At 40.5% G+C, this 12,110-nt stretch overlaps 1 protein-coding gene and 1 pseudogene across 4 annotated transcripts in view; both read left to right on the top strand.

Moving 5' to 3' along the window:
* The window catches only part of Reln (reelin), a 426,762-nt gene that overhangs the window by 130,955 nt on the left and 283,697 nt on the right, over positions 1-12,110 (top strand). The gene's annotated exons all lie outside the window — the stretch shown is intronic.
* The window catches only part of LOC134486549 (small ribosomal subunit protein uS5-like), a 45,414-nt pseudogene continuing 33,304 nt past the window's right edge, over positions 1-12,110 (top strand).

A 12,110-nucleotide genomic window follows, 5' to 3' on the forward strand; every position in this document is an offset into this window, starting at 1 on the left:
TTACCAGTAAACACACTATCTTTCCTTTATGGAGTGTGTGCATGCCAGCACCCTAACCCCCGATATGTTCTCCAAGCTAACAGGTCCTGAAGGGATAGCGTGAATAAAATTGACTCAAACATGGTCCTTTTAGCCACTGACCTATACTTCATTCATCCTATGGTACAGTGAGAAGGGGATCTGCGAAGACAACATAGTAGCAGGAAGGTGCTTGAAATGTGGACCGAAAAGGCCTAGAAAAAAAGTTACTGCGATTAGTTTCAAATGCATTCCGGTTATGTTTGTAGAGGACTTCTGGTATCCTATCATAGAAGATCAAGCTGACATAGCAGGAATTTTCCTGCTAAAATCATATAGAAATTGTCACTAAGGCAGAAACCTTTGAGACTTGTGAGACCAGCAAGCACCAGGTTCCAGAAGAAAAGAGGAAGACTGAGGTTGACTTAAGAGCAAGAGCTGGGGCTGTCATGTCTGACATATTTCAACCCAGACTTGGGCCCAGGCTTGATTTACTAACTCGTGTAGACTGGAGGTGTGAGAGCTTCTTTAGAGATAGAAGGAGGTTTAAAACAAAAAGGAAGAGCTGGACTAGGTGGACCCTGTGAAGCATCCATTTTCTGGAAACACAGAGGGAAAAAATGAAATCTGTTATTGGCTTGGAGAAACCCGTCAGGATATGTCACGCCTAAGATGCTGAAACACCGACATGTGAAGAGCAGCTGTGATAGTTAATACTGACCGTCCTCCTCACAGGAGCTGCCACCACCGAGGAGACAAGCCTCTAACCACGCACGGAAAACTATTCTGAGGAAATTAATTGAGGTGGGAAGGCCCACCCTCAGAGTAGATGGTACCATTCTCTGGGCTGGGGTCTGGATTGCATAAAAAGAAAACAAAAGAAAAATGAAAACCAGTATCCATTGCTCTCTTCTTCCTGATGAGAAGGGATATGAAGTGATCCAATGCTCCAAGCTCCCTCCAGCATCGACTTCCCCACAACAATAGGCTGTGCCTGAACTATGACCCCCAAATAAGACCCTTCTCCTTCGAGTTGCTTTTTTCAGGAGATATACATACATAAATAAGTACACACACACACATGCACATACACACACATATACACACACATGCACATGCACATACACACACACATACACATGCACATACATACGCACACATACACACACATGCACGCACGCACACACACACATGTACATACACACATATACACACATACTTATATACACACATACATACACACACATACACATACATACACATAACTTACATATACACATACATACACACACGTGTGTGTATATATTTATTGTATATTGTATATGTGTTTTGCATGCCACATACACATACATACATACATACATACACACATATACATACATACACACATATACACACACATACACATACACACATACATACACACACATACACACATATATACATACATACACACATATGTGTGTGTGTATATATTTATTGTATATCGTATATGTGTTTTGCATGACATGCCTGTTTGTGTGCCGTGTGCATACAGCCCCCTTCAAGGCCAGAAGAGAAACAAAAGGTAATGAGCTGCCATGTTGGGACTTGGGAATTAAACCTGGGTCTTCTGGAAGAGCAGCCAGCATTCTTAACTTCGGCCCCTTAGAGCAAAGTAACTAACACAGCAGACAGTGGCTTTGCATCCATTGCATGCTACAAAGCACAGTGTTAAGAAGCTAGCCTCCAGTGGGAATTTGAGAAGGAGATAACACAAAGAATGAGAAGGGCCAAGCTTAAGGAGAGAGTGTGAGGGGGAAGTGTTAGGAATAAGGGAAGAGCGAATGTCTTTCCCACCTAAGCGAGATTAAATCGGCAGTGATACAATGATAAGCCTTCCGAATATTGCCACAGAAAATACCAAAGGCAACTAGAGAAAAGCACATTACATGGAAATCAGAGGAACAGTGGTCTTCTTGTCTGAAGACAAAGGAAAGATATCTTCAATGAAGTGAAGGAGACCAGCCATTATCCTGGGGTTGTGTACCTGGAGTATGACAAATGGGAAAGCAAAATGAAGATATTTCCAAAACTATAGCTGAAGATTTTTACTGCACAGACCATGTAGAAGCAAGATTTTTTTAGACAATGTGCATTAGGTAAAAAGATAAATCAAGAAGAAAGGTAGAAATCCAAAACTTTCCTGGGTGTGACACACTCTCGAAGAGCAAAGCCATGCGGCCAGTGTCTAGATGCAGAAGTAATTAGTCAAGTGCACACCCACACCTGCTTTAAGATGGCTTTTTACAGCAACGAATAACTGATCTACGGGGCAACACAGTGTTTGAATTTGAAGGAAGAAGTGTTAAGTGCCTTCAAAGTAACCTGAAAGACCATAGCTTCAGTTAAAGGTGATGGTTAAACCTGTATGTGTTTAACATGGACATGAAATTAGAACTTTCAAAGCAGGAAGTCGGGCTTGGGAGGGGATTAAACATAATGTAATTAATCCATTACAATAAATGAAAAGGGCAAGTTTAAAAATTAGGGAAGCCTAAAAGGTCCTGGCACAAGCCTGAGTTTCATCAACAATGACAACCTCAAGCAGGTGATCCTTTCCGTTTGAAAATAGCTTGGAGAGAATGTCACTTCAGAACGGCAGGGGTATGTCGCTTCTGAAAGTCAAACCTAAGCATGGTGCCACAAAACAAAAACAAACAAACAAACAAAAAAAAAGAGGGGCCTGCCAGGCGAGCACCATCAAGTAATCAGGCATTGCTACATTAACCGGAAAATAGTTCGCATGTAATTAGAGCTTAGAGATAACCACTGAAGAGCAGGGTAGCTTCACGTAAACAGAGTTAAGGGAACATGGAAAGGGGAAGACGTGGCAGAGTGCTCGGTACATGTTTCCGGTATTTAAATTGCATACATCGTGATAAAACTCTTTAAAACATTTGTGTTAGAAAGATGAACGGTAAACTACCGTGCTGGAGCAGTCCCAGGACAAAGGGAACCCTTCCAAAGGCCTGCTGGGGATTGAATTAGTAACTGTGATGGAAAATATTTGGAGATCCCTACAAGAGAAATCTTCAGTGTGGGACTACCACATGCCCCTGCAGCCCTACCTGTGCACGGCCACAGGTGATAAAGTCAATACGGTGAAGGGACGCCTCCACCCCTGCGTTTAGTGCAGCGTTCTTCACGGTGGCCAAGGTGTGGAAGTAACTTGTATCCACCAACAGACAGAAGCTGTGTGAAATGCATGCATACTGGGACAGAGTTAGGGGTTTGTAATGGGAGCCAATCTGGAAGAAAGCCTGACACAGGCAGTAAGTCGGGCTCAAACCCAAACAGCACACGGTGACCCTCGTACGCAGAGTTGCTGAGTACGTGTGGGATCCTGAAAAGAGGAAGAAAGGGGCTTTGGGTGTGGTAGGAATAGAGGGTTGCTGATCAAATGACCCAACATTTCAGATAAAAGGAGTAGGTTTTGTGATCTATTGTACAGCAAGACGGGCAAACACAGATGATTGTATCGTGACATATTTCAGAATAACTGAATTTCCAGCGCTTCACCGTAGAACGTAAGGGAGCAATTATTGATACACTTGATTTAATTATACAGTATCATATGTGCGCTCTAAGACAGTGCCACACAAGTGAATACAATATGATTTCATCAATCTGATATGATATCAATCAGAGATTAATAAATATTCACAGTTGATCGCAAATGCACGATATATCAGAAGATTATGCCAAAGATTTAGAGCCCACACTCCTGGCTCCCTCCAGTCATGCACTGCTAACAGCAGGCTATAGAGTGTGTCAGCTGTCTCGGGGAAATATCAATTTGGTCATTTAATAAAAATCTCTCAGCAGCTTAAATTTTATGATTTACAGTTCTCTCATGGTGTCAGGTTCTTCTAAGTATTAATTCTGATATTTGATATCCTAGAGCACAAATACGTCTACAGTTTACTAGACTGAAGTCCTAGTTTGGATTGCTGTCTGGGCCAGCAGAAATTCAGACGTTAATACTATTGACTGTGCTTTTAAATCAAATGGCCCACGTCCGAGGGAAGGATTGTTGTGGAATTCTATCGCTGATTGTTTTATTGAGGACTTACTGCTTTTAGAGTCTTGAAGAATTCTAACACGTGAAGCACAATGTCTGGACATAGAAGATGGTCACACAATTAAGTCAGCCTAAGATCAAAGTCCTTCTGTTTATGAAATAATCATTGAGCAACAACACCAATGCTGATCAGCCCTGGGCTAGAGTCGAGTGTGAGTGAGACCATAGCCCCCGTCAGCGTTCGTGGATGGGACTGTGACGGCAGGAGCACCAATAAATACTCCAGGCTGCATAGTTCAAAGAGCAACAGTCTGGGTTTTGGAAGAAAGACAAACAGCAGAAAGGCTTCTAGCTAAAATCATACGCTGTAGTTGCAGGGAAGTGATGGCGGTGGGTCCCTTAACCAGACCCCTGTTTTAAGCAGATAGGTTTCGAGTGTCTCTTAAGCTGAGCTGCATGAGCCTTTCTCCTAAATCCCCTGCAGGCATTAATGCTCAGATTGGAGATGGCACCCTTATTTGCTGAGTGCAGAGATGGTTACAAAAGAGCTTTGCTCACTTTGAGGATAAAAGCTGGAGTATACTTCAATTTTGGTGCCTGCCTGGCTCATCTCGGCACCATAATAGTGATTTGGCTCAAAACCAAAAAGTAGCAAGTCAGTACTTACATGTCTATGGATCAAAATTAGGTGAAAAATTGCTGCTTCTCATCTCCAAAGCTATTTGCCGCACATTTTATAACCCTCAAGATGCCTTTTGTAATATGTGATAACACAGCCAACTGCAGCATCTGCCTGGAACGAGATTACTTTAATTATGGACTCAGTGTCCTATTTTCTGCAAGTGATCCCCAGAGACGGACTTCCTGCCGAAGGAGAAGGTGGAAGGATGCACATTAAAGCCCAGTGTCAGCCGGGAAGACATGGGTACCCTGTCACAAGGGCACCCATAGACTGCCTGCATTGTCCTAGGCTGCACTGCGATGGAGGAGTCCGAGTGATAGGTTTTTAATTATTCTAGCATCTGCTGTTAGGACTCCACGTGGTAAAAGCAAGATGAGCTTATCAGGGACAGCACCTCAAGGCGAGTCTGCAGGAGACAGACTGTATGAAAGCAGTGTTGGTGTCATTCAAACTATCATTTATGTGGTTTTTCTCAACAAACAAAAAGTGGCTTTCTAGTCACTCTCACACTAAAATTATTGGATAAAACATACTTTCCTCCCCAAGCTGAAGAAGAACGTGTTTTGTTAGTTTGTTTGATTGTGGTTAGAACACAAAGCTAAGTCAGTGGTTTGCCAGGCAGGTTCTAGGTAGCATTGGATACCTCATGATTAAGACTCCTGTGCCACTCAGAATGAGTTTCATTGAGAATCAGTGTGGACAGCTCGTGTAGGTCCCCAGAAAGATTTGTAACTTTCTACCGACTTAGCAGTATAAATGGTGGCTGAGAGGACGTTGTTACCTTGCTTTCATTCATCCCCGGAGAATCAGTGTCCTTGGTGAGTGGCTTCATGGGGAGCCTTTTCAAAACCATAACCTGCACCCACATTTGGGTTACTTGGGATTCCATCTGACTTCTCAAAAAAGTATAACTTAAAAAAAATATAAGTGTATTTTTTAAGGTTGAAGATTATAGAAGACTTATTATGGGAATTAAGTTTAAACTTTACAATAAACATTTAGGCCAGGATTTGGCATGGAATGATTTTCTGTGGGGGAAGAAAAGTCCAAACCACCACTAGCAAACAAATATACCTACCTACAATCACATTAGGTAAAAATTAAGTACTATTAATATTTATGATTTAATAAGGAAAATAAAAGCAATATAGAAGGGAATTTTAAGTGTAAATCTAAGGCACTGAAATCAATATCTGGTACTTTCTTATCTGTAATATACACCCCATACACCAGAGAAAAATTTAAATGTGTTGAAATTGTTAGACAGAGATGTTTGTCCTGTGTAAATCTTTGTCCATGGGTAGTTAAGTCTGCATCATTTGTGTGTCAGTGGAGCTCCTAAGGAGAAAAGGCCTGCGCTCATTTCTATGTTAGCTCCTGTTAGGAAGGAGAACACTTTACATCTGCTGGAAGTGACCACACAAAGTCATCAGCCAAAGGAAATAATCGATAATTCTTTTGCTTTATTGCTGACTGTGGAAATGCACATTTCTGTACTTTATGCAGCAACCCTCGGATTCGCTACTTAGTTAAACATTCCATGTCAAAAGGGGTGGTTTGCGGCATCTTGCTGTCATTCTTTAAGGATCAAAGAAAATCCATTTTCTCTGAATATTTGTTCTGTAATTTCAATTCTGTATGACATCCAGTAGCTTCAAATTAAGCTTTTTAAGTTTTTAATCAAGAGTAACATTTGGAATATAAGCTCATTTTTCTTACTACTGTTTTCAGAAATTATGCCTGGGTATTATTTTTTTGACTATTAAGTTATTACTACTGTCTTTTTTGTCTTTCCTATTTGAGTTTAATATAAAACACCTTGACTTTTTAATTAAAACATTATAAAAGTTAGCAAATATTTTTCAAGAAACAGATTTTGCTTAGAACACTTATCCATGACACTAAATATCATTTCCTTACAAACATTCTAAGATATTATTTCTGATGATTAAAACAGTATTTGTTTATTCTTAAATATTACATAATCAGTACTTTGATGTGCATAGACACACATGTCTACTATCTCAGACACCAGAATAGTACCTCAGGGTGTACACATGTGCCAGATAAATGTATGTTTGCTCAATTGTGATTGTAGTGAATTTGGGGTTCTTCCATCTATTTTATTTTTAATATAGCTTTTTATAAAAGAGAAAGTAAAATTTACATAATGCACACTTTCCCCAATAAACATCCATCTACTTCGGCATCTAGATAGTGTCCTGTTATGTATCTATACTACAATGTGTTTAGTCAGATTTCCATATGTAGGCATTGTGTTGGTTTCTGATGGTTCACTGTTTATGGTGGACAACCTTGTAGTTAATTTTTTTTGCATATTACTTATGAAAATTTATTATTCTTACATTAAACTTAACTATGAATTCATTCATTAAAAAGCTGAGTTATTCATAAACCTGTATTTTCATGGTTTGCTGAGGTACACAAAGAATAGTAGTATTGATAATTATTTCCAAGCTAAATGTCAGCATCCTAATTATTTTTATAATGGTCTTGGTATCACTTTAACAACATTTGTATCATCTTGTAGTATTTCCTACTCCTTTATGAAATTTCAATAATCACTTTAAGATGTTTGCTTTCAACTGAAGGCAAACATTCTGTTTCCAGAGCCCCATGGAATGAACAGTGTTTCGGTTGACAAGTCAGTAGAATGAGCTGTTTGATCTGACTGCACGTGCACACACACCACATGCATGCATGCATGCACACACAAAAACACCAAAAAAACCCATGCATACACACACATACATAAACACACATACACACCATGTGGACACACATGCACAGGCAAATACACATGCATACACACACATACACAGTACACATACAGACATACAACACATGCAAGCACACAGGTATATGCATACATGCTACATATAAGCATGCACACACACACTATACACACACCACATGCATACACATGCACACATAGTACATACACATACATACACATACACACATGCACAAACATATACACATATGCAGACACAAATACACACACACGGATCACACACATTCATACATACCCACATACCAAACATACCTGCATGCACATACACACACATGTTCAAATGTTTATTACATTATTGTTTAATACAATATCCTTTTATATAATAAAATACAAATTCACCAGTAAATGGGATTTGGCTTTATTGTACAAATATTGACTTTCTAAATACTCACTTCTGAGTGAATGTACTTGCTTATTAGAGCCTTTCAAATTGTCACTAGCTTATTAATATTCTTTTATGACATTATTTTCATTTTTCTTTCCTTTCACATTGTATGTTGTCTTCTCTGTCAAAGTAAAATTTTAATATCAGGATCTTTAAGCTTTTTCCGAAAGCATTCCAACAGCTCTTCTCTGGAACAGTCTAGTTTCTATACAGACATGAACATGGCCACAGTTAATGCCAACCATTTTTTTCTATTTGCAAGAAAATTCACACTGAACTTTCTCATCAGTGCTGCAGTCATCTCCATCTTCATCTCAGGTTTCGCTGAAGTCAAAGTATATTATTCCTCCAGGGAAAGAAGCAGGCTGCCTGTGTGCTTGTATCCTTGGTTATCTGGCTGCCCTTGCTCTCAAGTCACTGGTCCATAAATCTCCCAGAAGCATGAATCCACAGAGAAGTATTCGAGTGCATTAGTGCCTCTAGACTTTCCAGGATCATCTGAAGACACGGCTGAGCAGGGTAGCAAAACCAGGGCCTGTGTGAAAATAGTGTAAAGAAATGTGGGCCAGGAACATAATCTGAGATGTGTCACACAGTGTTGCTCTGAGCTACTGCACCAACAGAGTAAAAAACGATGAAGGGTCGAGTCTCCGAGAAGACAGTGCCATGTGGCTTGCCCAGTGTCCAGAGGACAGGCAGTGGTGACTTTACAGGCCACTGTCAGGTAACTAAGGATAATATTAGATAAAAACAGTTTCCTTGTAAGATTTACATCCTATCGTTGCTAAAGAAAACCTTTGAAAGTGTATGTATCCATGCATGTGTACATGTGTACATGTATGTATGCATTCAGGGGTGTGTGTGTGTGTGTGTGTGTGTGTGTGTGTGTGTGTGCGTGTGTGTGTGTGTGCATGTGTAGAGAAGGATAGCTACTGATATGCACTGTAAATCATGCCATTTTCTTTAGGGAAGATGAACTTTCTGCATATTGAATTTTTTACATTTTTATGCAAACTAAAAGATTATTTGCATTTACCTGATTCTATTTAAATGTAAGAAATTTGAAAGCTATAGTGCCTTTCTTCTGAGTCTACATAGAAAAAAAAATGAAAGTTCTGGAGTGGGCTAAAGTAGGTTTTTTCCTAGTTTCAAAACCTTACCATGTAACAGCTTCATTTAATGCTTCCCAAACTGGCAACATAGGAGCGTTTGTGAAAGAATTGACCAGAGGGATAACTGCGCACTACATTTGAAATTCATTCTTATTTCCCATTTATTCAGAACTTTCTAGTACAGCAGGGTTGAGGACGGGCTTGCCTTTCGACAATTGGTGTGTGTAAGAAGTTGCTGAGTGTGGAAGGTCTCACCTAAATCCAGAATCATGAAGGCCCCTGCAAGGTCAAGGCCAGCCAAAGACTTTGTCTCAAAGATCAAAAGCAGCAGACCAAATGTACTTTAAAGGGCTTCTTATGGAGATTTCCATATAACCTAGTTGCAGTATGTACTATTTTAAAAGCCCGAGAATAAACTTGGACTTACAGAGTATCTCTTTAGCACTTCTGTCAGATCACAAGAATGACTTTTTACAACTTGTTTCCTCATATGTATTTTATTTTTCAATATAAAGCTGTCACAATATCTAATATCTAAAGCATTTAACAAAGAGGTCCTGTCTGTGGAAAGCTTGCATTTCTAGACACATCTAGAAAGGTTCACAAGCTGGGAGACTATGCCACCATCTTACTTTGGGGAAAGGCACTTACTATTTTTAAAGTCAGTGTGGGTATGCACAATAGTGTGAACTCTCTCTGTGACTCTCTAACCAACTGAAGAGATGGTTGCTTTTATCTAGCCCCTTTTCTTCAAATTTCCTTAAGAGAAAAATCAAGATGAATGGATTTAGTATATACCCCTGGATGTATTTTTCTCATTCGGTTTATTGCGAGGCTTCAGATAGGAAGGATTGTAGGTATCATTAAGCAAACAGGGAAGCTCGCCAGAGGATCAGACGAGAAAACACGCCCCATATGGAGGAGGAAACATTCCAGTGGCCTTCCAAGGAAACATGCACATCTTCACCACCGACCTGAAGCAGAGGAAAGTTCATGATAATCAAATTCTCAGTCCAGTGGCCTTCCAAGGAAACATGCACATCTTCACCACCGACCTGAAGCAGAGGAAAGTTCATGATAATCAAATTCTCAGTCCAGTGGCCTTCCAAGGAAACATGCACATCTTCACCACCGACCTGAAGCAGAGGAAAGTTCATGATAATCAAATTCTCAGTCCAGTGGCCTTCCAAGGAAACATGCACATCTTCACCACCGACCTGAAGCAGAGGAAAGTTCATGATAATCAAATTCTCAGTCCAGTGGCCTTCCAAGGAAACATGCACATCTTCACCACTGACCTGAAGCAGAGGAAAGTTCACGATAATCAAATTCTCGAGTAATGGTAAATGGAGAGACATTTGTTACACAGTATTAATGAGGAATCACACAAAATTCAAAGGGTCCCTAGAGCTCCTTAGAAGGAATAGGAAATAAGGATGTAAGGGAGTGTACAAGGAAGCAATCTGAAATACTGATGGCAATGACAGTAAAAGAGGCTTAAGGTGATAGCCAGTAGGAGATTAGATGCAAGCCTGAAATGGAATGTCGTTCCAATGCTACTGTATGTAGGACCTTTGTGTTCATGTGGAAACCATGGAAGGAATCAGATTAGCAGCTTGCTGAGGAGAACACATTTGTAGTTCCTTGATTACATATTAATTCAGACAAGGCAAATCCTAATAAAGTAAGTAGAAAGAAAAGGAAAAAATTAGCCTCTGCCATATGTATGCAAATGCCGTATCCCCAAGGGACTCAGACACTAGCCGTTCCTAACCTGCAGTAAAGGCCTGGTTCCCTCATCCCTCGTCCCTTACCCTGTGTGAAGCAGAGCTTTGGGTTCTGCTTATGGACAGTGATCATGGTAGGCTGGGTCACTTCTATTGTGACTGGTCCTCTGGGAAGAAGAAAACAAGATTCCAAGGTAAGAGAGAAGTGGGCATGTGACCCAAGCGATGTCAGAAGAGCACAGAGGGGACAGATGCTGACATAGTGGGCAACATCAAGGGCCCCGATTTCCAGGTCCCCCTGCAGAAAAGTGGTTTTGACCCGCTGACTGGAAGATGGCTGACTGGGAAGAGGAGGCTAATGAACGGCACCTGAAGAAACCGTTCTCTCAGTCATGGAAGGACACGACTAAATGTGGTGCCATTGCTGGCCTGCCATCAGTCCCACCACTACAAGACAGAAACGTCTGAGCACCGGCTTCCTTTTTAACATCGTATTCTTTACAAAGGCACGGTTAGCCTATCAGGGGCTTTATGGCAGGGCTATCACCTCGCTTTTGGGATGAATCCATAAGCTGAACACTATAAAAAGTTCCATAGGATTTTATATCTGATATGTGTTTTACTCTAAAAAGGAGTTTTATGGGTCCATTAATCAAAATCTGTGTTAGTTTATACTTGCTGCGAGAAATCCATAACGAATTAATTCAGCTCAATGAAAATTTGTCCTTATAAAGTATTTTAAAGCCAAATGTTGCCTGTTTCAAACACTGTGGCAGGGATGTTTATTTACAATCTGGTACATATGTAGTTTGGGCTTCTTAGCATAACTTACAGGGAATTAATGACTTGTTATTTATTGCCTAACCACTCAGCAGAAGTGATTTATAGGGCCGTGCCATGCACTGGTGGTTACTCTGCAGTCTCAACGCAGGCTGTCTCATCAATATCATTAAATGAATTCACAGTGACACAGCTCTGCTACTGTAGTTTTTGATATGAGGGATAACCGGGCATAAATCAGGACTCATGTTTAATTCATAAGATGTACCAATCTCTCATGGAGGCGTGCGTTCGGTTGGAGATGTCGCAGACGTGTTTTACAGTAGCTCTGTGATTACACCAGGCCCTCCTGCCTGACTTTATACGGCAGGCAAAAATAATGGGTCTCTTTTCACTTGGCCACTTTTCGGATAAGTGTGCTTTATTTTTATTTACGGGTGATTGGATCCCATTGTCGTCCCACAAGAAGGACAGATTTTGGGAAAACATCGAAAGCACAGTGAAAGCCGGCGACCTCAAGTTCACAGT

The sequence above is a fragment of the Rattus norvegicus genome, chromosome 4 (assembly GCF_036323735.1).
Source record: "Rattus norvegicus strain BN/NHsdMcwi chromosome 4, GRCr8, whole genome shotgun sequence".
In the NCBI taxonomy this organism is placed as follows: domain Eukaryota; kingdom Metazoa; phylum Chordata; class Mammalia; order Rodentia; family Muridae; genus Rattus; species Rattus norvegicus.